The sequence below is a fragment of the Coptis chinensis genome, chromosome 9 (genome assembly GCF_015680905.1).
Source record: "Coptis chinensis isolate HL-2020 chromosome 9, ASM1568090v1, whole genome shotgun sequence".
Classification (NCBI taxonomy): Eukaryota; Viridiplantae; Streptophyta; class Magnoliopsida; order Ranunculales; family Ranunculaceae; genus Coptis; species Coptis chinensis.
Genome location: NC_141464.1, coordinates 1,532,859 through 1,559,817, shown reverse-complemented (window position 1 = coordinate 1,559,817; position 26,959 = coordinate 1,532,859). Strand labels below are relative to the sequence as shown.

General features: G+C 38.4%; 3 pseudogenes; 1 reads left to right on the top strand and 2 right to left on the bottom strand.

Annotated features, from left to right (window-relative positions):
• Nucleotides 1-433: 433 nt before the first annotated feature.
• On the top strand, nucleotides 434-1,105 carry LOC147474363 (dnaJ protein homolog 2 pseudogene; annotated as a pseudogene).
• A 2,201-nt stretch (nucleotides 1,106-3,306) lies between these two features.
• Nucleotides 3,307-4,549, bottom strand: LOC147474362 (zinc finger CCCH domain-containing protein 18 pseudogene; annotated as a pseudogene).
• Nucleotides 4,550-4,991: 442 nt separating this feature from the next.
• Nucleotides 4,992-9,863, bottom strand: LOC147474361 (putative histone H2A.3; annotated as a pseudogene).
• Between the last annotated feature and the right edge of the window lie 17,096 nt (nucleotides 9,864-26,959).

Below are 26,959 nucleotides of genomic sequence, written 5' to 3'. Positions count from 1 at the left end.
TTATTCTGAAGTAACTGAACAAACCTTAGTTATCGCGTGAAAAGATGTGAAACTGTGATTTGATACATATTAAACTAGTTACCACATGAGTTTTCAATACAAAGAGCATGAAGCTGCGAGAAGCAATGAGAATTTTTCAATTTTGGCAACAAATCAACATTGAAGAAAGACAAATTGGAGTGATAGCAAGCTGCTTTTTGTTCTTGGGCAGGGAATTTTTTAGGGAAAATTACAAAATCGACACAAACTGGGAGTGACAAATTTCAAAATCGACAAAAGTGATGATTTTCTGACTATTATATCGTAATATAAAACACTGTAAACTCATGTATATATAAGTAGAATAAGTGGTAGTCCAAAAAGAACATAAAAAAAAATCTACTCTTTATATGTCTTCATTGTCACTGATTTTGCTTGAAAAGGTATTGCGAAGATGTTTCGAGGGAGAGTACCACCGAAGAGTGATAACACAGAGTATTATGAGACTTAGGGCATTTCAAAGAATGTATTACAAGATGATTTGAAGGGAAAGCTGTTATTAAGAAGCATTCTGATAAGGATGGAGATCCAGAGAAATTTAAGGAGTTAGCTACGTTTATGAAATTTAGAGTGATCTAGAGAAGCGTGAAATATATGACCAGCATGGTGAGGATGCAATCAATGGAGGATTTCCCCATGGAGCTGGAGGCCATGACCCATTCGACATATTCCAAAATTTCTTTGGTGGTGGCGATGGCAGCAGGAGAAGGAGGACAGAGGATGTAGTCCATCCCTTGAAGGTATCTCTTGAGGATCTTTATAGTGGAACGTCCCCTGCTCCAAGTGCAAAAGTAATAAGGGATCTAAATTTGGTGCTTCAATAGAGTATTTTGGCTGTCAAGATTCTGGTATGAAGGTTTCAAGTAGGCAAATTCGCCCTCGTAGAATTTAGCAGATGCAGTATCCATGCAATAAGTGCAATGGAACTGGAGAGAACATCAAGGACAAAGACAGATGCAATAAGTGTGAAGGGTCAGAACGTTGCGCAGGAGAAAAAGGTTTCGGAAGTCCCACTTGGATGGATACTTCAAATTTCTCATTTGTGAGGTGTAGTGACTCCCTTTGATCTAATAGTCATTCAATGCAATGCACGTAATATGACAGCATTGGGAATGGTTATACATACTTCAACCTTTCTTCGATATATTCTTGGGTTCAAAATTCCATTAATTACTTCGTTTACAAAGATCATCGGACTGTATCAACATTGACTATGAGCATTTCAATTTAAAACTAACCCAGACACCTTCGCATAGTGCATAGGAAAACTTTTAACAACACTTAAAGGGATCGGAACAACATTTTAAAATGAGCATTTTAACTCATTTTCCTTGCTTCTATAACACTTTTTGACGATGACCAAATTCAGAACTGTGGAGTAAGAATGGACATCTCATAAACTATGTCAACTTTCAATTCTACGCATATGATAAGGGTACAAGTAATAAGGCAGACCCAACTATTTTAGTAGGCAAATATTTAAAAGATCCCGGGCGTATGCCCGGGTCTAAAATCTAGTTTTTTTTACTACTTTCATTGAAGACTCTCGTTTGGTTCTCATTATATATGCATTCAAGCGTCATAAGACAACTATTGACTAATTGAAAGAAAATAGAAAAGAGTAATTTTGAAGTAAGATATGTACCATTGGAGAAATGGATTGAGTATAAGGTCTTCCTAACTGGTCACATGGTAAATCATAAATTTCTTAGATAGTTTTCCTAAGTCAACATAAATGCCACTATATTGTCCAATAGGAAACCTTATATGCATATGGATATCATTTCTTTTCACGTCAAACACTACTTCTTTCTTCGATTATGTGAAATATTTTAGATATCATTTACGCATAAATACATAAAACAATGAAATGAGGTGCATGTTTAATTGTTAGCATATATATAAATGATTGCAGTGTGAGTTGTTTCCACCTACATACTATTTTTTTAAAGTAAAAACTGAAGCACATTAGTATATAAATTAGTACATGGGTGGAAAGAGAAACATACCATTTGACAGATCAGCAGGCCCAAGCAAATCAAGATAGTTGTATGATTTTACCTGTAATGAACCAAAGAGGAGCTTGCTCAATAGAATTCCTGGATGATTGTGAAGTGGAATGATCGATGAAGGTGACACACAAAATATTCCTATTTGCAAAATAGTTTTCATGTATTTCACCGAGCCTACAAGAAGTCTTTTTTTTTTCACAGTTGGGTTCCAAAAAGGAAGATAACTACTCAACTACACTTGCCTGTTGAACTAATAATATTAGATGATAGAATTAAAAGTTTTAGTCTCAACAAAAATGAACGAACAATGAGTCGTCACTTGAGAAATGCCTTGAAGTCATATAAAATGCTTTAAAATCCATCGAAAATGTCAACTCTATTAGTAACAGGTACATACTATTGTTAACTGAAGATTTAAAAAAGAAAAGCACAAAACTACTTGTCCTTTGTATCAATAGGCTACATTATCCTTGATTTACTGAAAGGGGGTTATACAAAGAGGAAGAGCTTCCCTTGATCGAACCCATGACGGAGCAAAATTTTGTTCTTGAGATTTAAATACACGTAAGGTTGTTGTTTGAACCAATGAATACGTCACATCAGTTCGTAAGGAAGGTGTCATGAAGAAACTTTAAAAGTACTTCAATTACTGTTATTCTCTTCAAAAGCGATGAGCAGGCTTGAAATCTGATGTGTATTAATCTGGGTAAATAAGCATGTGCCTTGAAATTTGTCACATCAATTTTGGTTAATTAGAGAAAAATAATAGAGCATAATATGACATACATTAGAAAATGTGAAGAATGGGAAGGCTTTTTGATTGACCTTGCTCCATTACTCACCTAAACAAAAGATCCTGAAAAATCATTTATTCAGTAATAAGCTTTATATCATCTAGCTAGATCCATTATTTGTATGATTGGGAGTCAAATTACTTGTGGCTCACAATCCGAAGGGTTAGAATGCATTGTATTCACAAAACATTCACCAATTTATTGTCATAACCAATAAAATCGACACAAAAAATGAAAGTACTAATAAGTTACAATGTAATTCATGGATTATAAGAGATTGGTAGCTTTCAAGACATACTATTTAAAAAATGATATTAAAAGGCAATAATGAGATACATGATGACTTCAATACATAATTACCAACACGAACTAATGAATTGCAAAAATAACAAATCAACGAAACGAAATCTCTTCAAATAATCAACACGTGCATATTCAATTAATTACTTCATACATTTCCATTAATAAAAAACAGTCATCTCCTTCTTGAAATAGTTGGACACATCCTCCTCTAAAAAAGTGCTTTTAGCTTGAAAAGTCAAATAAATCTGTCTTGACCCTGCAACAACAACACCAAGATCACTCCTGTCATTTATGTACTCCATGTATCTTGGAGCATCTTCAACCAAGACTACTTCATGTTGCCCATGGGGTCTTAAACTCAATGACAAACAACAATATTATGAGATTAATATAATAAAAAAGTTACTAAAGAGATCATCCAAAAAAATTCAGTGATTGCACCTGTCAATGATGCGGATACTGTTTTGCGCAAGTAGCTTTGTCAAACTATAACCAGCTTTCCCATGCCTTTGGCTTTCAATTAGGTACCCTTCAGCTTGAAGAGTTCTCTTATACTTTTCTTGATATAACAACGGCACGGAGGCAATTGACACAAGGCAATCTCTTCTAGATTTCAACAACTCGGTGAGTTCCAACTCCAGCTTTTCAAGAGATAGGAAATGGTCATCAGTAATAAGATCATTGGACTTTTGACTAAATATATGGGAGAAGCTATCTAGTATAGGTTGACCATGGAAGTACCTACAATTACTTCAATTCCATGCTTACAGAACCCCTTGTTGAAGTAATGGCAAGCTTTCACAGGGAACTCAGGCAAGTTGGGAGACCGCCGGCTAGTTCTATAGCACCCATATTGCCCAATGTTCCATCTGGGTAAAAGAAATTGCTTGAGAAATCATGTCCATTATGGTTAACACCATCCAATTGATCCTCCAAGCTCAAAAATTGTGCTTGGTTGTGGAACCGATAGTCATCAGAAACCGTATCAGAGTAGGCAGGAGAAATAAAGTCCATATTATGAAGTGGTTGTTAATCGACCATCACTAACGGATCCCAGTAAGGAGGAGCAACACATAGATTAGTAGGAGAAGAGAACGGATGGGATGAAGCTTGGGAAAATGGAGTGAATTGCAAAGGGAGATCAAAAGTGGGTGCCGGATTAATAGAAGCGGGGGGGGGGGGGTGTTGGGGCTGAGATTCCAGGTTTGGAGATAGCCCAAGCTCAAGTTTGGCTTGGGTAATTAATGATTGAATTGAAATGTCAGGGCCAAAGGCCAATCGAATCATATCTCTTTCGCCATTGTCTTTTAATAAAAGATGCCCAATGATCTTAGAAACATGGTCAGGCTCAAAAGTTTGAATTCTATCATAAACTATTTTTGTACCCTTTATAAAATCCATTTTACATTGATTCCTAGTGTATACAGAGCAAGGAAATTTAGAAAATGAGTCATGAAGGAAGCACTAACAATAATATTACGACATAACATTCAGCAAGGAAAGAAATAAATTCATAGTAATAGCCATTAACAAATACACCAAGACTATATATCGCAGATAAATTTCTTTCCTTAGGGAAGGTGGGTACCTGTTTGATCCCTCCAGAATGTAAGAGATACTAAAAAAAATAACTAAATTGGAAGCTAAGGGAGAACAATTTGATTGTCCAACTCACGTGGATACAACAACTTACTATAAAAAATCAAGTAGTTTAACATTATGTCCGAGCGTCAACTAAGATACGGGAAAAAAAATGGAGCTTGAAAGAAACCTAACATGACACTGACAGACATACTACCTCAATTCTTTCTGTAAGAATATTGAGCCCATATATCTCTGCAACTCATGCACTGGCTATAGCTCCAGTATCTCTTAAATTGCTTGACGCTACCAACTGGTACACATATTCTCTAGGTAAGCAGGATATCATCTCATAGTAATATAAGTTAACCAAGGAGTTATAGGAGACACATTCATATATCACCTGGGCGGCACATGCAGTATCGTCAACGCTTTCCTTGACAACAGCCAACTTGTTCAAGCTGATCTTATACTAAACAAGTGCCTACAAAGAAGAACTTTCATACTTCAAAAGCTCGAGATCTTTAACTCAATTTCAGAAGAAACTGATTCTAGATTCATTCCACATGAATGGAAATCATCTTAGTTCTTATCGGAAAAAAAAAACGAAAGGTTGGTTCCTTTTTTATTTGATAATTATTAATATAGCCCATGCAATAGAATTGACATAACGGACGTGGTTTTATTTTATTTTTTTTCCAACACACATGAAAAGACAATTTTGATTTATATTAAATTAGAGAAGACACCAAATTCAGAGTTATTTTGGTAAGAAGGCAAGTAATTACTTTTCAAGTAGGGACTATTTTAAAATTTTTGCTGACGTGGCTCACTATAAGCCTCCTGGAAGAACCAATATTAATGTAGGTAGGATGAATATTAGGCATGACCCCACCATTAGCAATAGTAACAGCCCCAAGCAATTTACTCAACTCTTCATCATTCCTCACTGCCAACTATATATCCCTTGGAACCACCCTAGTCTTCTTATTATCTCTAGCTGCATTTCCAGCCAACTCCAACACCTGAATTAAATAAACAGAAAAACCAAACAATATTTAGAGAAATTAAACAAAGGGGTGGTTGTGAGAAATTGGTTACCTCAGCAGCGAGATAAATAGGAACACCAACACCGACTCGTTCGGCGTATTTGCCAGCTTTGAGAAAATGAGCGATTCTTCCAACTGGGAATTGAAGACTGTTACAATCAAGCTAGATTGTAATTGAAACTACAATTAAAATGGAAGAAGGTGATGAAGTAAGGCTAATGGAGGAGCCTTTGACCTCTACAGCACAAGTCTGTTTTCAAATAATCAAATCTTCTTTTGTTTATTCACGTGATCCTTTAAATAGGAAGAGTTACAATTGACTATCCCCAAGAAATAGGAGATGACTCTCAATAGAAATATATACCAAACTCTACTAACATGACTTCTCTAAACTACTATAGACTTATCCACTACATGACCCCTATAAGACTTATTCAACTAACAACTCATTAACCAACTATTACTCATAACATGGACACATACTAGACACATATAACAACTCCCATCCCCTAAGAAAAACCCTTGTCCTCAAGGGCAACTAAAGATCAACAGCCAAGAACTTAAGTACGGCCTTCGTCCTCACACATATCGATGTCGCCGTCATCCTCAGTGTTGCAAACTTTAAGCAAGAACAACTTTTTAAAACAATGCCCCGGCTGGTATTTTTCATTACAATTATAGCATAAGCCCTTAGTACGCCGCTCCTGCAGTTCGGTTAGAGACAGCTACTTGATTATTAGACTTGAAGATTGGCTAGGTTCCTTGCTATTGGGGAGAACAGGTACTGCAACGTCCATGTTGTTCTTTTGAGATATATCCTTGAATCATATAAGCGAGCCAACCAAATAGCCACCGATAAAGTCAGGGGTTTTGCCGCTTGCACATCAGTGCGAATTGTATCTCGCAACCCACTAACGAAACAACCAACCTATTGTGACTGTGGAAGACGCCCAACTTTGGCTAGTAGCTTTTCAAAGCTTGTTTGGTATTCTGGCACTGTCCCCATCTGTTGCAACTTGGTAAGCTTTCAAAAAAAGTCGAGAAACGGATTAGGACAGTATTGATTCTGAAGCCCTTCCTTGAAGTCATCCCAAGAGACAAACACCATCTCTTATTTTAGCAATTGATACCACAATTGTGCGTCTCCTTTAAAATGGAAAGAGGCCATTGAAACACGATCATTCATTGGTATGCCATGGAGGTCGAAGAACTGTTCCGCCTTGCATAGAAAACTTGTGGGATCTTCTTTACCGCCAAAATATGGAAAATGAATTTTCACAATTTTCGGCACCATTGAGCAAGTATAATTATAAGCACCGCTACCACCATTACGTCCTCCATTGGCACGCCTAGTGTTTCCCAAGTTTTTAGCAGCTTCATGAATAGGATGACTAGCCAACAGATCCACACGTGCATTAAATCGATTAGACATCTGGGAAAGCTGGTTCAAGATCTTCTTTTGCCCAGAAGCAAGTGTCTCCATGTTTTTCTCCAGATTTTCAACCCTTTGTTCCATGCCTGGCTCTTGATACCACTTGTTACAATCAAACTAGATTGTAAATGAAACTACAATTAAAATGGAAGAAGGTAATGAAGTAAGGCTAATGGAGGAGCCTTTGACCTCTACAACACAAGTCTGTTTTCAAATAATCAAATCTTCTTTTGTTTATTCGCGTGATCCTTTAAATAGGAAGACTTACAACTAACTATCCCCAAGAAATAGGAGATGACTCTCAACAAAAATATATACCAGACTCCACTAACATGAATTCTCTAAACTACTATAGACTTATCCACTACATGACCCCTATAAGACTTATTCAACTACCAACTCATTAACCAACTATTACTCATAACATGGACACGTACTAGACACATGTAACAACTCCCTTCCCCTAAGAAAAACCCTTGTCTTCAAGGGCAACTAAAGATCAACAGCCAAGAACTTAAGTACGGCCTTCGTCCTCATACATATCGATGTCGTCGTCATCCTCAATGTTGCAAACTTCAAGCAAGAACAACTTTTTACAACGATGCCCCAGCTGGTATTTTTCATTACAATTGTAGCATATGCCTTTAGTGCGCTGCTCCTACAGTTCGGTTGGAGACAGCTACTTGATTATTAGACTTGAAGATTGGCTATGTTCCTTGGTATTGGGAGAACAGATACTGCAGTGTCCATGTTATTGTTTTGAGATATATCCCTTGATTCATATAAGCGAGCCAACACAATAGCCACCGATAAAGTCAGGGGTTTTGCCGCTTACACATCAGTGCGAATTGTGTCGCGCAACCCACTAACGAAACAACCAACCTATTATGCATGTGGAAGACACCCAACTTTGGCTAGTAGATTCTCAAAGCTTGCTTGGTATTCTTGCATTGTGCCCATCTGTTGCAACTTGGTAAGCTCTCCAAAAAAGTCGAGAAACAGATTAGGACCATATCGATTCTAAAGCCCTTCCTTGAAGTCATCCCAAGAGACAAACACCATCGCTTGTTTCAGCAATTGATACCACAATTGTGCGTCTCCTTCAAGATGGAAAGAGGCCATTGAAACACGATCATTCATTGGTATGCCATGGAGGTCGAATAACTGTTCCGCCTTGCATAGAAAACTTGTGGGATCTTCTTTACCGCCAAAATGTGGAAAATGAATTTTCACAATTTTCAACACCATTGTGCAAGTATAATTATGAGCACTGCTACCACCATTACGTCCTCCATTGGTACGCCTAGTGTTTCCCGAGTTTTCAGCAACTTCATGAATAGGATGACTATCCAACAGATCCACACTTGCATTAAATCGATTAGACATCTCGATCTCGATAAGCTGGTTCAAGATCTCATTTTACCTAGAAGCAAGTGCCTCCATGTTTTTCTCCAGATTTTCAACCCTTTGCTCCATGCCTGGCTCTTGATACCACTTGTTACAAACTAGATTGTAAATGAAACTACAATTAAAATGGAAGAAGGTGATGAAGTAAGGCTAATGGAGGAGCCTTTGACCTTTACAACACAAGTCTGTTTTCAAATAATCAAATCTTCTTCTGTTTATTCACGTGATCTTTTAAATAGGAAGAGTTACAACTAACTATCCCCAAGAAATAGGAGATGACTCTCAACAAAAATATATACCAGACTCCACTAACATGACTTCTCTAAACTACTATAGACTTATCCACTATAAGACTTATTCAACTACCAACTCATTAACCAACTATCACTCATAACATGGACACGTACTAGACACATGTAACAAAGACCTGCCTTGCTACTTCTTGATGTCGCTTTCTGTAGAGAAAAAATGAGTTTTTTCTCTCTTTGGCGAACAGGTGGTTTGGCATGCCCATTCTCTATGTATGCCTAGACAAGGGCGCGCCCGTGCTCCTCTCTTCGGCTACGAACAGGTTGTTAGTCTCTTTGGCTCTGATACCAATTGTTGTGAATAAACAATTGTGAAAACAACATTATCCATTACAAATAGATCAACCCTACACAAAGATTGATCCTTCTCTACAAGACTTACACACCCTTCAAGTATTATCCCAATGCTTCTCATTAATAATTTAACAATCATTTAAAGTAAAGATAATAATGTAAAAGAGAACCAACCATAAGACAAAGATATATCGTGGTTCGGCAATGTGCCTACGTCCACACTACAAGTTCCAAGCTTGACTAGATGTCCAGAGTAACAGATTACAAGAGCTCTCAATTCACTCACAAAAAATGAATACTCAACTCACTAAGAATTTCTCTCTTACAATTTCTCTCTTTCTTTCTTTTTGGTTAGGTTAAGTTTTTATAGAAAAAACTTATATTTATCTTGTTTCAGAAAACAGTTGAAGTCCTGCTGAAATACGGTTGGGCGCGGGTGCGCCCTTAGCCAGGCAAAAGTTGAGCACTTGTGCACTTAACAACCTGTTCGTAGCCAAAGAGAGGAGCGCGGGTGCGCCCTTGTCCAGGCATACATAGAGCGCGGGCGCACCTAACAACCTGTTTGCCAAAGAGAGAAAAAACTATTTTTTTCTCTACACTTTCTTTGTTGCCCCTGAACCTATTGCCTTTCCTCTTCCAGCCATTTTTTTTATTGAATTTGAAATAACTTTGGGTTGAGAAAAACTTGAAATTTGAGAGAATGGGTACAAGGTTTTGTTGTTGGTGGTGGTTTATAATCTTTATATAGAGAAAGTGGAGAGATTCTATTGGTTGAGAAATAATGGTGCGGATTGTAATCTTTGGCCGTTGATTTTTTGTTACGGAAATCAATGGTTGGATTAAGGTCAATGAATCGTATTGGTTTCTATTGGTGGGAAATGAGTGATGCGGATCGTGGTAAGTGTTGTTGATTTGAAGTTGAGGAATTAAAGGTCAAATGAGTTGGTATTTTTGCATCGTGTACGCATTTGTTTTTTTTACACGTGGATGTCAATTAGATATTAAATGTAGGCCTATCTGTAATCCAATATCAGATAAGCAAGAAAAATCCAAAAAACGATGAGAGCTAAAAGCCTAACCGAAAAGCTAGGGTGTGCAGGGCTGTGAACCACACATTTTTAAATTTTTGACCAGGTGTTTAAGTTTTGAGGAACAGGAACAGTGAACAACAAGTGAGGGTAAAAACATAAATGCTCCCTCTTCTCTAAACAAAAAAGAGTTGTGCTTTAATGGCCAAAACCAAAATGTCGGAAAAGAGACAAAAAAGAGTTGTGCTTGAATCGTGATTTTGCAGGTTTTTTCTAATCCAAAGTGGAAACTGGAAGTAATCTGACAATTATTCTCGAAGTACTTAAAAAAGGTGAGCCAATTGTAATAGCTTTTCGGTTAATAAATTCTGCCACTGTGACACCTGACTGCCTGAGAAATGACTATTAAAATTGTCATGGGTTGGTTAATGGTATACAGTAACACACCCTTTCAGGATTGAATGTGGCCCAGGGTTATCAGTTATCACCATGAGAAAGCCCTTATATTTTGTTTTCACAACCTTGGTTACAATGTATTAGCTTGCAGTTTTTAAGAACAAAATATTGTAAGAACTGCAAACTAATCTAATTAATTAGAAATTGATAGTAAGTCCTCATGGATGCAAAACAATGATCAAGTTGAGGAGCCCGAGTTGATCCCTAACAAGTAGGGTAATGTGGAGAATCCATAGCAGGCGTTGCATCGGAAGTCGGAACTTGTGTCTTGAAAGAACCCTAGGCATCTTTGAGGATACATTTCAGGATTCTCATCTCATTGCTTGTAGATTTCAATTATTGATGTGGGTATGAGTGTTGAGAGAACTAATAATCGAAAAGATGATTGCTATTGCTATAATTATGGGGAAATAAAAGTTCATTCAATGCACAAGTGTTTAAGAATACCAGCAATTTCAATTTATTGCTGTGTTATGTCATAAGTATTGCATCTCTCTTTGAGCAATCGTGATATTTTAAAGTGGTAGTTGATGGGAAAATTTTAATTCCTGGATCAAGATATCGAGTTTGAGTATCTTGAACTTAATCTCTTTATTTTCCTTGTAGCCATCCATTCGCACTCAAAGATCAAGCGAGTCCACAGAGGATGCAACACTGACTGATGTCTTGAGGTCCTTTTCAAGTGAAACAAGCACCAAAGCCATTATCAAAAAGATCAGTGCAGACGTAGCCCAACTACTTCTAGCACATGTGATAAGAGCCCAAAACTGTAGTTTTAACCCTGTAACAGTCATACTTTTAGACCAATTATGTGAGTAATAATTAAGAGTTAACACTGATTACGTGTTTTTATGCATTTCAGGCTTCAAAGTCCATTATGTGCAGAAATGTGCCACTTTAGCGAGATAAAGGAGCAAAGGTCGGTTACTAAGGAGTTCCGTGATTAAAGGCCAAGATTCAAGAAGACAAAGCCTTTCTAAAGCCCGGTCAAAAGCTGAAAAGTCGACGCGGGCAGAAAAAGCACACAAAGTCAGCAGAACTTTCGAAGGCCGTATCTTTGGACTCAGACCTCAGAATGGGGCCTACCTTATGTCAAAACGACAGGCTCGGAAAGAGCTTTCAAATGGTCTAAGCATTGATCCAATCAGAGTAGCAGAAGTGGACGAAAAGTCTGTTGAAGCAAACTACAGCTGAAGAGGCCTTTTTGGACTAAAAGAATTGGATTTTGGGGCTGATTCTCTGGCCCAAAACATAGATCCAAGCCCATGCACGATTTTTGGATCTGAACATATAAAAACCAAAGCTTAGCTCTTTGTTAATGGTAGCTAGTTAGACCTAAAACTATAGATAATTCTAGATCTAGTTTTCATTTAATAAAATTAAGTTTAGTTTAATTTCAATTATTGTTCTAGATTAATCTTTAGAACCATTGTTCTTCATTAGTTGATAAATAAAATAGCTAGTTTGTCAATTTCGATTCTTGTCATTTACAATTGTTTAGATCTAAATTCCTTTATTTCATAGATAGCTAGACCTAGATTAGTTAGATTATTAATTTAGTATTTGAATCATTGTTTTATTATTCATTAGATTAATAAAATAGTGTTCTCCATAATCTAGTTTCATTTCCATTGATTGTTTAGTTTCAATTCGTAGATTCAATTATTTGTCAGTATTAGTTTAATTCAATTATTGCATGAGTAGTTTTGAATTGAGTTTAAACAAGTAAAGTTCAAATCTTTATATCATGTCTTGTTTGAATTCCATTGGGAATGATAGCGTGATGATTCTCGGCTAAACCTCCATTTGAGGGGGTTGAGAAGCCTTGATGAAAGCTTGATCCCGATTATCGCAAAGTCGTCGTAATTTCCTTTCCACTCTAGAAATGATTAGTTCACCATGAGAATGGATGTAATCGTTCACATGCTAGTTATGAATTGGTAGAAATGCCATGTGTAATTAGGGATTAGGGGAACTGTTGTTCTCATGGAGCGTTCAATTCGATTACTTACGATTAAATCGTTAGTAGGTTTAAGTCGAGTTAAGGTGGAATCAATCCCCCTCAACTCCTTATCATAGAATCGACGTAGCATTCCCATAGTTGTTCTAATAGTCGACTAGTTGCATCTTGTGGGTAGTTGCATCGTAGTCTAGTTGCCATTTCGCAAATCTCTCATTAGACTTTAAGACCGATTATTTATACGTAGAAAACACAGCATGCGGAAGGACTAGGAGTGGAACGAATCAATCTACTCCACTATATCTCATAGGATTGAGAGTAGAAATCTTTGATAAATTAGGCACATAACTTAGTTTTAGTTTACTTACGTTTTGAGTTTCATCGTTCATTTCGTAGGTAAACTATTCATTTTTATGTTTTATCAAATGGCGCCGCTGCCATCTTAGTTTCACTTTCGCATTGTTTCCGTAGTATAAGTACTCTTCTTAAAGTCCCATTAACCCCACCCACCCTTGTTTGATTCATACGTGGTTGTCCCGTTTCAGCATTTGAAAACTTCCGAAAAATTTGCACGAGCGGCACTCTTCTTCCCAAGGAGCAGCAACCCTGCGCTCAAGTTCTTGGATCTTGAGCGCCCTCGCTTCAACCGCGACCGAATTGCTAAAACACTGTAACTTGAAGTTACACTGAGTGCACCCGCGCCCTGAGCTGAATTTTGCCGGATTTCCACAGGTTTGATTCAAACTTCGATTTTTCAAGTTTTTCAGTGTTCTAACTTGTTATATACACTGAACATGCGTAAACAACACGCTATTCATAAGCGAAGCAAGGACGCAATCAGGTATTCCTTTCTTCCATACCTCGCATCTTTTGTTAGAGGTTTATACTAGTATATCAGGATTGTTTGGAGTGTTGACGTAAGTAGCTAAGTTTGGTCTTAGCCTTGTATGAGATTAAGGTCTGGTCGAACAAAAACACCGAGCATAATTACACAGCAATATCAACAAGCACGCCTATCTAGTATACCACTCATTGCACCTCTAGCTACTATTCCACATACTCAACCTGACACAATGCCCGACGAAGGAGAGACTCCTCTCTCAGACTTTTATAAAGCCTTGAGCGATAGCCCCAAATCTTGCATCGTTCTAGCAGACCCGATTGGGGGGATTTTGAATCCCCAAATATTTTAATTTGTTACCCGCTTTTCATGGTTTAGACCATGAAAACCTTATCAACCATTACGTGGGGATTGAACAAGTCCTTACAACATTCCATCATCCTACGGTTGGTGCGAACAAATTAAACTAAGGGTATTCCCTTTCACCTTAGCCGATAAGGCGGCCTTTGGTTAACTGCCCAAGCCTAATTCTCGTGGACTCGTGGGCTAAACTTGTTCAAATTGTTTATGGAACATTTTACCCACCCCTAAAGACGGATGAGATGCTTTCCAAGATTTATTTCTTTCGACAAAATCCTCATGAATCATTTTCAGAGGCTTGGAATCGTTTCACCAATCTCCTTATAGAGTGTCAACATCATAACTTAGCGAAAGACACGTTAGTTCGTGCCTTTTTCAAAGGACTTCTACACCACCATAAAGAAGTCCTTGACATAATGAATGGGGGTAGTTTCTTAAGTAAAGGAGCCTCGGAGGCTTATAAATTTATGGAGGATCAAACTAAGCGAAATAACAACTGGGGGGGGGGGGGGGGTAGTGACGATATCCACCGCTCCGCTAGTTCTTCTAATACCGTTAAGGCCGCCGGTATGTTTGCAATTAAACACGATCCCGAGCTTAAAACTCTAATTGAATCACTCACTAAAAAGGTAGAGGCCATTTCTGTTCAACAAAAGCCTATCCCCGTCATGAATGTAAATTCAAATCCATGTAGTTTCTGTTGGAGCCCTGAGCATCCCGACTTCCATTGTCCTATAGCCTATGAACAGGCTTGTTCCATTAATAGTGAACCTAATGCCCCTTGGAGACAAAATCCCAACTTCGGTTGGAGAAATAACCAACACGTCACACCTCCAGGGTACAATAATCAATATGTTAGGCCAACGCACAGTTTTATCCAAGCTCCACCACGACAAGGACAGGGTCAGGGTAATTTTAATAATTACAACAACCAAGTGCAACCTCGACAAGGTCAAGTACAAGGTCAAGGTAGTTATAATAATTATAACGCTAGTAGAGGTATCGTTCCGGTAAATAATAACTATCAAAATCCGCCCATAAATAATTCACGCGAGATAGTTCCAGTCACACCACCCGTGACTACTACACCCACACAACCGGATCGTCTTGACACCTTCATACAAGTGAGCCAAAAACTTTCCAAACCATGGCTCAATCTAACCAACATGCCTTCTACAATCCGTTAATAATTTAAGCCAACAGTTGGCCCAAGATAAAGCCCAACCCAAAGGTGTGTTTCCAGGTCATGCAATACCTAATCCTAAAACAACAAACACAGCCTTTGAGGTAACCGATAATACTAGTAATGAATATGAAAATGTAGGTGAGCTAAAGGCCATCACCACTCTCTCGTTTCCGCAGCGGGTTGATAACAAAGTAACTATGCCTATAGTTACCCCACCAGTAGCCCCTACACCTACTATTTTACTAGATACCAAAATAGAAACTGAAGAGCCTACCACTGTAGAGGTACCAGTTACAACACAACCTAAGAAACAGAAAGCCAAGGTTAAACATCCAGGTGATAGCATTGCTAAATATAGACAGAAGCCACCATTTCCACAAAAATTAGCCATGTTAACTAGGGATACTAATTATGAGGAGATTAGGGACATTTTCAAGAATCTAACTATAAACCTTCCCTTCCTCAAAGCTATTAAAAAGCTACCACACCATGCTAAGTTTCTTAAGGAGTTGTGTACTACTAGGCGTAAGACCAATATACCAAAAGATACCTTTTTAACAGAACAATTCCCAACTCTATCTGAACATAATGGAATTGTTAAGTACAAGGACTTCGAATTCGCCCCATCAGATAATGCACCTTAGGAGATTCTTATACGACGACCGCGTTATTAGACCTGGGTGCTAGTGTTTCGACCCCCACATACGTGGCAAACGTCCATTATTAGGGGTCTCTATTTTATTCGTTTAATCAACAGGGCTAAAGCCCAATTCGCAATATCATGGATCAATATACAGGCCCATTAACTCATGTGTCTAAGGCTGAACCTTAGCCACATGGCTTGCCACTAATGTACATTGATTTATGTCCAGATTCATTTCTTATCAAAAAGATAATTATCAGTTGACAGTTATACTCCATTACAATTACTCAAGCTACAAGATTACTTGAGCTACAAGGACTCTCTACTCTACCTATATAAATACCACATTATTTTTCATAAGGAACGACGTTGAAACTTGATCCCTAGAGAATAGATCTTGGGTATGTAGGTAGCCATTATTTGGTTCAGTTTCATCTCCCCCAATATCAAATTCTTCTGTTTCTTAGTGTGTTCTTTACCATTGCTCTCGTTGTGTTGATGTAGTTTACTGTCGAAACATAATTGGCGCCGTCTGTGGGGAATTTAGAATTCACATACGTGGCAAACGTCCATTATTAGGGGTCTCTATTTTATTCGTTTAATCAACAAGGCTAACGCCCAATTCGCAATATCATGGATCAATATACATGACCATTAACTCATGTGTCTAAGGCTGAACCTTAGCCACATGGCTTGCCACTAATGTACATTGATTTATGTCCAGATTCATTTCTTATCAAAAAGATAATTATCAGTTGACAGTTATACTCCATTACAATTACTCAAGCTACAAGATTACTTGAGCTACAAGGACTCTCTACTCTACCTATATAAATACCACATTATTTTTCATAAGGAACGACGTTGAAACTTGATCCCTAAAGAATAGATCGTGGGTACGTAGGCAGCCATTATTTGGTTCAGTTTCATCTCCCGCAACATCAAATTCTTCTGTTTCTTAGTGCGTTCTTTACCATTGCTCTCGTTGTGTTGAAGCAGTTTACTGCCGAAACATAATTGGCGCCGTCTGGGGGAATTTAGAATTCATTATCACGTAAAACAATTAAGATGGTAAGCACAAGAAGAAGACCAAATAGTCGACATATTCCTCCTGCTAATAGGACTCGCAACCCTCGAAATTCAAATTGGCCAATGCAAGAACCGTTGAACAATCAAGTTGCTCCTAGTGGTAGGATTAATTCTCAACATCCAACTGTAGCAGCGCAACCGCCACCGCCTCCGCCACCGCTACCGCAAAAGGCAGTACAACCGCCGGCACCAACCCTAACAGTCTTGCAACAAGAAAACCGACAAGTCAGTAATCCTCCATGCGGTCCGCCGTCTGTCCATGTCGATCCTTTAGTTGACATGGATATGGATGTGGACATTACTCTCACACCAACTAACGGAAAAGGTGATAGTAACAGCCAATTCACCCCTAATACGGTTGAGCGTGAGTTACGACGAGTCAAAAATTTAAATAGAAACTTGAGAAGGAAGCTGGCAAAGAGGCAAAGGCCGGTGGACGATGCTGCAAATTCAACAACATCAGGCGACCACGGCGGATGCGAGGCCATTCCAAATGTATGGGACCGTCTTGAAGATCCACTTCATCGTCCTCAACAACGTGTTATTTCTCAAACACAATCAACCAGTGCACACTCTAAGAGTAATGACCCTATTACCCGTACTTATGGGGAGAATTGGATTGGCAGGGATAACTACTACCCTAGACATGTCCGATCTCAAATGGAAGATTTACCTCTGAGAAGCAATTTCAGGGAAGACCGCCATCCGAGATATGTCCGACATGACTGGGAAGGTGGGCATCCCAGACAAGAGCAACAAAACATGGAGAAGTGGTATAATTATACCGACCACCCGGCCAAGGGTGACTACCGGCCTAGACAGGCTGGTTACAGGGATAGACAAAGACAATCACCGGTCGGAGCTGATCGTGCATACCGCCAAAGATCTCTAACTCCAATAAGAGATAATGGAAGGTATCCTTCTCCACATGGGCACGACTGGGGGCGTCTAGTTGTTCGGGCCAATACTTTAACTCTGACAGAACAACAATTGAAAGAGTTGATTGCAAAAGAACTTAACGATAGAGAGTCAAGGGATGTAAGAATGAAAAACTTGACAGTCAATGATGGCGTACTTGATAAGTTTTCACTCAACATTCAAGAAGGTTACCACCATCCCGACTTCAAACAAACCGATTTTGAACTTTATGATGAGTCGGAAGGAGATCCTGGCTTGCATGTTCTATCATTCAAAAATAAGTTGGTGTTATGGGGTGGAGATGATCCGCTCATGTGTAAGCTCTTTCCATCAACTCTAAAGGGAGAAGCATTACGCTGGTTTAGTTAGTTGCCTTCAAGATCAATTCACCAATTCACTGAACTAGAAAATCAGTTTGTTAATCGTTTCCGCCATAATTGCAAGACGCCAAAGGATGTCGACTCACTTCTGAACATCAAGCAAATACGTGACGAAAAGTTACGTACTTTTGTTACTAGGTTCCGGAAGGCAGCAGCACCGCCTCCGACGCTACTGCAAACGGCGGTACAAACGCCTCCGAAAGAAGGCGTCACGGAAGATAGTATAAGGAAAACCTTCATCCCAGACTGGACAGACCTGACAAGGAAGGCCGACCTCGCAAATTTGAGGAAAATCGTCATCCTAGACAGGTCCGACCAGGCAGGGAAAGAAGGCGTCACGGAAGACAAGATAAGGAAAACCTTCATCCCGATCGGACCGACCGACAGGGGAAGGCCGACCTCGCAGATTTGAGGAAAATTGCCATCCTAGACAGGTTCGACCAGACAGGAAAAGAAGGCATCACGGAAGAAAGTATAAGGAAAACCTTCATCCTAGACTGGACCGACCTGACAGGGAAGGCCAACCTCGCAGATTTGAGGAAAATCGCCATCTTAGACAGGTCCGACCATGCAGGGAAAGAAGGCGTCATGGAAGAAAGTATAAGGAAAACCTTCATCCTAGACTGGACGGACCTGACAGGGAAGGCCAACCTCGCAAATTTGAGAAAAATTGCCATCCCGCATGTGTCCGACCGCACGAGGAAAGAAGGTGTCACAGAAGAAAATATAAGGAATACCAATATCCCAAACGAGACTGACCTGACAGGGAAGACCACAATCCCAGGCAAACTACCGACCTAGATAGGTTGGTTACATGCAAAGAAAAAGACAATCTCCAATCGGACCGAAAGTGTGTACCGCCTAAAAATCTCTAACTCTTGTAAGAGGTAATGGCAGTGTCATCTTCCACATAGGCTCGACCGGGCGCCTGTTCATTTAAATCTTCCGGGTGAAATGGATTTCACTCTTCAATACAATTTTTCCGATCTGGCCGAAAAATAATGGAGGCTTATATCGATGATATAGTCGTTAAATCGAAGGATACTGGTGATCATCTTTCCGATCTTTAACTTGTTTTTTATAGGCTTAACAATTATAACATGTGACCCAATCCCGCCAAATGTTCTTTTGGGCCTCTCTTCTGGAAAATTTCTGGGATACCTCATGACTCGTAGAGGCATTGAGGCTAATTCTGATCAGATACGCGTCGTTATTCATATGCCATCACCCAAAAACAAGAAGGAAATTCAACGACTTACTGGTCGGCTTGCCTCTCTTCATAGATTTATTTCTAAATATTTCAATCGTTGTCATCCCTTCTTCCAGACTTTAAAGAAGGCGGCAACTTGGAACATTGATTGTGAGATGACATTGCAACAACTGAAGAAATACTTGGTCAGTCCTCCTATATTGACAAGTCCTTCAACGGGTCAACCTATTGACATATACCTGACAGCTACAACTCTAGCTGTTAGTGTTGTTCTTTTCATTGATGATGGAAAAATCTATGGAAGACATTCTGCCGCCGCTAATTGGGGGCAATGAAGACCAACATGAAAACGCAATTCCTAATCCCATTGACATATGGATTGTTTACTCAGATGGCTCCCATAGTAAATCTGGATCTGGAATTGGATGTGTTTTTGTTAAACCCGTGGAGAAAAGATTGGGAAATCTGTGCGACATGGCTTCGCCGCTTCAAATAACGAAGCCGAGTATGAGGCTGCCATTTGTGCCTTGAGAACAGCTTTAACACTGGGGGCGCGAAAGCTCCAGTTATACACGGATTCTCGCCTTGTTGCAAATCAGTTTGGTGGGTCTTTTGAAGCAAGAGATGAGCATATGATGGCTTATCTTAGTTTGATACATAGTCTTGCTTGACAATTTGATAGCATCTCTATCACTCAAAGACCCCGTAATGACTTACGTCATGCAGATTCATTGGTTTATCTCTCCGCCGCCGTTAGAAGCGAAGGGTTTGACACATCACTTTTGCAGTCATCTTTTCGTCAGTCTAAGTTTGAACGTTTTAATGCTCACTTAGTTCATTACTATCATTACGAAAAAATCTGACGAAGTTACCACATTTAGCTTCGTCAGCTTAAGTTTGAACATTTTAACGCTCACTTAGTTTATTACTATCATTACGAAAAAATCTGACGAAGTTACCACATTTAGCTTTGTCAGTCTAAGTTTGAACGTTTTAACGCTCACTTAGTTCATTACTATCATTACGAAAAAATCTGACGAAGTTACCACATTTAGCTTTGTCAGTCTAAGTTTGAACACTTTTTACGCTCTCTTAGTCATTACTATCGCTACGACAAAATCTGACGAAGTTACCACATTTAGCTTTGTCAGTCTAAGTTTGAACGCTTTTTACGCTCGCTTAGTCATTACTATCGCTACAACAAAATCTGACGAAGTTACTACGTTTAACTTCAACAGTCTAAGTTTGAACGCTTTTACGCTCGCTTAGTTCGTTACTATCACTATAACAAATCTGACAAAGTTACCACGTTTAGCTTTATCAGTCTAAGTTTGAATGCTTTTACGCTCGCTTAGTCCGTTACTATTACTACGACAATATCCGACTAAGTCATCGCGTTTCGTTTTGACAATCGAAGTTCTAACGTTTTTACACTTGCTTAGTCTAATTTTGCCGAGTTAAGTTAGCATTGGGGGCATTTTTCTCTACATGGGGGCGTCTCGTTCTATTTCATTTCAATTGCATAAATCTACAACATTGTCAGTTTTCCGCAGGTATGTTATCTGACACAACAACAATATTCAATAACAAACTCATCTTTATTTTTATTTTTCATCAAAAGAAGTTTTAGTTCTATAGTATTACATTGACATAATTACCTAATCAATTGTCTCTGTCAATTGTCTTACGGTTGTTCGATTAAATCTTCATTTTCTTCTTCGAATCTGCATTCGCTTCGCTTAGCTTTCGGTTAACTATTTTCCACAGTCATTCTTTTTTCTAAGGCATTCTGCCGATCTTTCTACGAAAATTTTCCGAACGAAAATTTTCGTCAGCTTCATTATTTTTTCTAAGCCAATGTGCTGATCTTTCTACGAAATTTTTTTCGTCAACGTCGTTATTTTTTCTAAAGCATTGTGCCGATCTTTCTACGAAAAATTTTCCGAGCGTAAAATTTTCGTCAGCGTCATTATTTTTTCTAAGGCATTGTGCCGATCTTTCTACGAAAAAATTTTCGTCAACGTCGTTATTTTTTCTAAAGCATTGTGCCGATCTTTCTACGAAAAATTTTCCGAGAGAAAATTTTCGTCAGCTTCATTATTTTTTCTAAGGCATTGTGCCGATCTTTCTATGAAAAATTCTCCGAGCAAAAATTTTCGTCAGCGTCATTATTTTTTCTAAGGTATTCTGCTGATCTTTCTACGAGAATTTTTCTGAACTAAAATTTCATCAGCTTCATTATTTTTTTTTCCTTCGCGAGTTATGTTTTTGTTGTGTTCGTCCACTGTTCCAAGTTACGGAGCTTATCACTTCCTAATCTTCATTATTTTTTTTCCTTCGCGAGTTATGTTTTTGTTGTGTTCGTCCACTGTTCCAAGTTACGGTGCTTATCACTTCCTAATCCGGATTTAAATTCGTTGCATGAATGTGGTTATCACTTCCTACCTTTGTTTTATCTCTTTATCTCCTTCTTGCCTCAACTACCGACTTAGTAGATTTAAATTCTTCCTACCTTATCCAACCCGGATATTTTCAATATACTGGATCGGCTTAATAGCCCAGGTTTCGGAATCTTTGAAATTCAAAAATTAATTTGTCCATGTGGAGACTCGAACATTGTTCACCCCTCTCACCAACTAGTGAGTGTGCCACTACAGCCCAACCACTTTCTTGAAAGGAATCTATTTTTTTTCCATACTTCTATTAATACTAGATCTGCCAATCCAGGTTAAAAATTGGTTTTCTTTATCAATTTTTTGTCACCTATTTTACTTCTTGCTTCCCCCTCTATCAATTAATTACATTGCAGCCTCATATAAATTAGTTTAAAATTATTTAACACACAATATTTCAGACATTTTTCTCGACATTCCATTTTTCTATCATTTCTGATAACTGAAGAATTGTATAGTCTACCTACGAAATGAACGATGAATTCACTCCGTAAGTAAACTAAAACTAATCTTTTACACTCTGTTATCAAAGCTTCTACTCTCGATGCGAATTGCACTAAGTGGAGTAGGAAGTTCGTTCCACTCCTAGTTCCCTAGCATGGATTGTCTTCTAAGTCTAAGAAATCAGTCTTAAGTCAATGAGAGCTTTACGAAATGTTATGCTAACAAGACGCATTATTTTAAATAACTAGATATAAAAAATAACAAGATAAAATATAAACTAAAGATAATCTACGAAGCTACGGAAATACGATTGTTGACTCTAGATAAAGAAATGGAGGGGAATTAAATCCACCTCGAATCCAACTTAATAACCTAGTATAGATTGTCGTATCTCGATTCTTACGTTTTCACGGCAAGAAATTTCGAGTCTAATCCCTAGTGTTCATGGCATTCCTACCGGATACTAACTAGCATGTGAGGTCGTCCACCCATTCTCATGGCGAAACATGACCTTCTAGAGTGGAATAGATTCTACTACCAATTCTATACTAACCACTAAGTTTTCATCAAGGCTTCATCAACCCCTCTAATGGAGGTTTAGCCTTGAGTCATCAAACTAACATTTTTCATTGAATCTAAACTAAACATAATGTAAGAAATTGAGATTTACTTACTTAAACAATAATGAATCTAATTTAATGGCTGGAATGGAATAAGAACAAGAATTTAAATTAGATCTAGAATGGAAATGACAAGAACGAAATTGAATAATAACTATTTTATTTATCTAATCAATCAAGAACAATCATTCAAGAATTTAATCTAAAACAAGAATTGTAATGGAACTAAAACTTAATTAATTAATTAAAACAGATCTAGAATTCAATATATTAATTTAGGTCTAACTAGCTACCTAACCTAACTGCCATTAACAATGAGTCAAGCTTTTGTTTTTATACATCCAGATCCAAAAATCGTGCATGGGCTTGGAGCCATATTTTGGGCCAGAGAATCAGGCCCAAAACCCAATTCTTTCAGTCCAAAAAGGCCTCTTCAGCTGCAGTTGGCTTCCACAGACTTTTCGTCCACTTCTGATCCTCTGATTGGGTCAAGGCTTATACCATTGCGAAGCTCTTTCCGAGCCGGTCGTTTTGACATAAGGTAGGCCTTAATCCGAGGTCTGAGTCCAAAGATATGGCATTCGGAAGTTCTACTGACTTTTGCTCCTTTATCTCGCTAAAGTGGCACATTTCTCGCACATAATGGACTTTGAAGCCCGAAATGCATAAAAACACGTAATCGAGTATTAACTCTTACTTATTATTCATATAATTGGTCTAACAAGTATGATTATTAAGGGGTTAAAACTACAGTTTTGGGCTCTTATCAAACCACCCCAAACAAAGATTTTGCTTGTCCTCAAGCAAAGATGAGAAATTAGAATAAGTGACCAAAAATGGAGTTCTAACTACTCTCGTTTCGCTGAGTGCGATTGCATTGACCATATACAACAAGGCCTTAAACCACTAGGAATTCCCTAGTGGACGAGTTATAGCCTCGTGAGAGTTTTCCAGTGAAGGTACTCACAAACTTCATCTATACTACAACGACTAAGAAAATAAAACTATTGTTTCCTTATTCATGCTCAACTATCTATACATATCTCTAGCAATTGAATAAGAATAACCAAGTCAGAAACCTAAGTTAATATATGCATAATAATCCATCATCTACAATAAACATATACACAATGAGTAGTACTATAAAATGTTTAGCGGGGTTTGTTTCTCGAGAACTTCGAATAGCGTCCTTAAGTAGGTTCTCACAATAATAGTCAAGAAACAACACTCTGATTTTTCCACTCAAGTTTAAGCTACTCCGATTAATGCAAGTGGGCACACTTTTACTTTACAATCTCAATGACACACACGAGGAAGCCGGAGTCGATCAAACACATCCGCCACACTTACTATCACACTAACCTATTCCTAATTGAGCTAGAGGTCTTTATTAGGTGTTACGGGATTAGGAGATGGTTTAAGAAGGAAGGAAATGGATATTCAAAAGGACAAGTCTGAGATAATAGAGTTCATATTACGTAACTAGAGAAAACCTTGTTATTTACTTTTGCTTCTACACTTTGTTTCCATCCTTAGCCATATTTTTTTTCCTTTTCTTTTCTTTGGCTTTTGACTCCCTTTTATTCTATTTTTGGAGTTTTTATTTTATTTCTATTTTTATTTTTCTTTTCTTTGGATGGAAACTTATTTTCTTTATTTTCTGAAGCACTAACTAATTTTTGTTTACACAGGTTTTTCTCTTCTTCTTTCTTCATCATTCTATTCTTAGACTTATTCTAAATTGGGTAGGTTGGTTTATTTCTTTTTTCTTTTTTGTTTTGTTTTTGTAACAGGGTAAAGGAATTGTGGTTTATGGAAGGGCTAATGAAAGGCTCAGTGGGGCGACTAGCGGAAAATAATTCATAGGTTTGAATTTCTGGCTATATCGATCCAAGAGGGCCTAAATTCTCGCTTAGGATATGGTTTAGTGATCAAGTAAGTGGGACGTGTGATTTCTCTATCCGGATTTTACTTCTCCCTTGTGTCATTTCTCAAATGTTTCGCTCATATAAGGCTTTAGGCTATATTCTCACAGGATTTGTAGAATAAGTACTCTAGCCTAGATTTCAGAAACTTACTGCTAACAATCATAGATACTCATGTCATATATTTATAGATAGATGTAAAGATTATTACCTATATATTAACCTAAGTTTCTAACAATTATTCCGACGCTAAATGCCTACGCGCGGAGACTTCTAGATTGTTAAAAGCATGGAGAAAGAAACAATACCAATATTCCTAAGTGTATAGCATAACTTATTTATTTATATTTTTGAATTTTTGAAATTTTTACTAGAAAACAAATGCATATTATATATATTTATATCCTAGCAGATGTCTTAATTACACGTGTTTCTATGCCCCCCAAACAAGAAGCATGCTTTGTCCTCAAAGCATTTAAATAAAGAGGGTAGGAAAAATACCATTGAAGAGCGTGAAATTCAGAAACATCTGCAAAACAAGGTTAGAACGTACTAATATAGGAAATAAAACCGACGAACTCTCTATAAGAGTTCCACCCATTATGGGGTTAACAGAATTAAATTGCTTGGGACATAAGCGCATTACACTAACGTAAACTAAAAACTTACCTCCACTCCCCGCGTTGTTATTCATCATATTCGTCATCCTCTACTTCTATAAAGAAGTGAGGCTCCTTCGCCCTGCCATGCTATGATAATTTGCCGGGCTTCACGCCATTTATCATCTATGGTTGCTAACCTATTAAGTGCCACTTGGTCCGATGGGGTGTAGGGTGCAACCGTGAGGTTGTATCCGCCACCCTTGCCAAGTCATTGCACGGAAAGATCGAATAATACTATTGGTGGGTCGCGACCGTGTCTACCCTAATCCAATCCGTGAAATGTGTACAAAAACAGGAAAGAAACATAGCATAATACGCGAATTAGAACAGGCATAAGAAGGTACTTATGCCTCATGGTATGGGCTCGTGCTAAACTAGACATCAAAGTTCGGGAAGGTCATAGAACCGGGCGCCCCGTGGCTAAAGCAAGGAAAAACGCCGCAAGTGGCGCCATTCACGTAAGAAAACGCCATTCCCCTAAAATGTTTAGCATAATCCAAAACATAACAGTTCCTATGTTCATGGACAGCTACCAAGGGCAACGTTATAGTCCCCTTGGTCCTCAATACGGAAAATGCCTGCCCCATAAGCCTCGTGCAAAGACTCATAAGTGTAGACATGCATATTATCGACCCAATAGCACCATGGGTCTTGTATCTCAGCGGGCATAGCAAGTCCAAGAACAAATGCTAGCAAGAACCTGGTAATTTCCATTGGTTCATCGTCAATGTTGATGGAGAACACTTGTTCTCCATCCGGTCTCTCAAAGAAAATGCAGTTATTATAAAAATAAGATGCAAGTGCTGGAGAATAAAGTTCAGCCGGTCTTACCATAAGAGGTTCCCAGCCAACGTATGTGATCACCTCGCGAAACCAAGCACCGTAAGTAGTGCTTTGAAACAAATCTTCGAAAGACTGTTCCGGTATTATTATAGGAGATGTCATCTCAAAACTACGCTCTGGAACAGCTGCAAAACAACCGGGTACTACGCGCGAAAAACTAGAAAATTTCTGGTCCACGGAAGTCGGTGCGCCGAGCGCCAACTAACTAGGGTGCGAAGTCGCTCTTTGTATTTTGAATTAAAGTGTTTTAGCGAAGTCGCTTTGCCTTGCGCTGCGCCTGAGTAAAATTTTTCTCGTCGTAAGTGTAGAAGGCGAAAGCCCTTCCGGCCTTCGGCGGCCCGAAAGCTGCGATTTGCAAAAATGGAGACGAAACGTGGGAATCGCGGGTGTGAAAGGTGTGTGATGGAGTTTAGGTGTAGTGTGAGTTGTGAGGATAGATTGTATCAAGTTTATATAGGTTTAAAGTTGCTAAAATGGATCGGAAAGTTGCCAAACCTAATTACGGCAGTTTCCGGAAATCCTAAAATTTCCAAACCCGAAAACGGAAACAACTCATTTTCTTGATTCTAATTCAAACCCAGTATCTTTTAGGTTGATTTTATGATTGAATGTACCTATTTAATCTAGATTTCATCCTACAATGATTCTCACTCATAGATATGCCTAAACGGCCATATTTTCACCTTACTCCGCAATAAATTCTAACACTAGGGTTATATATA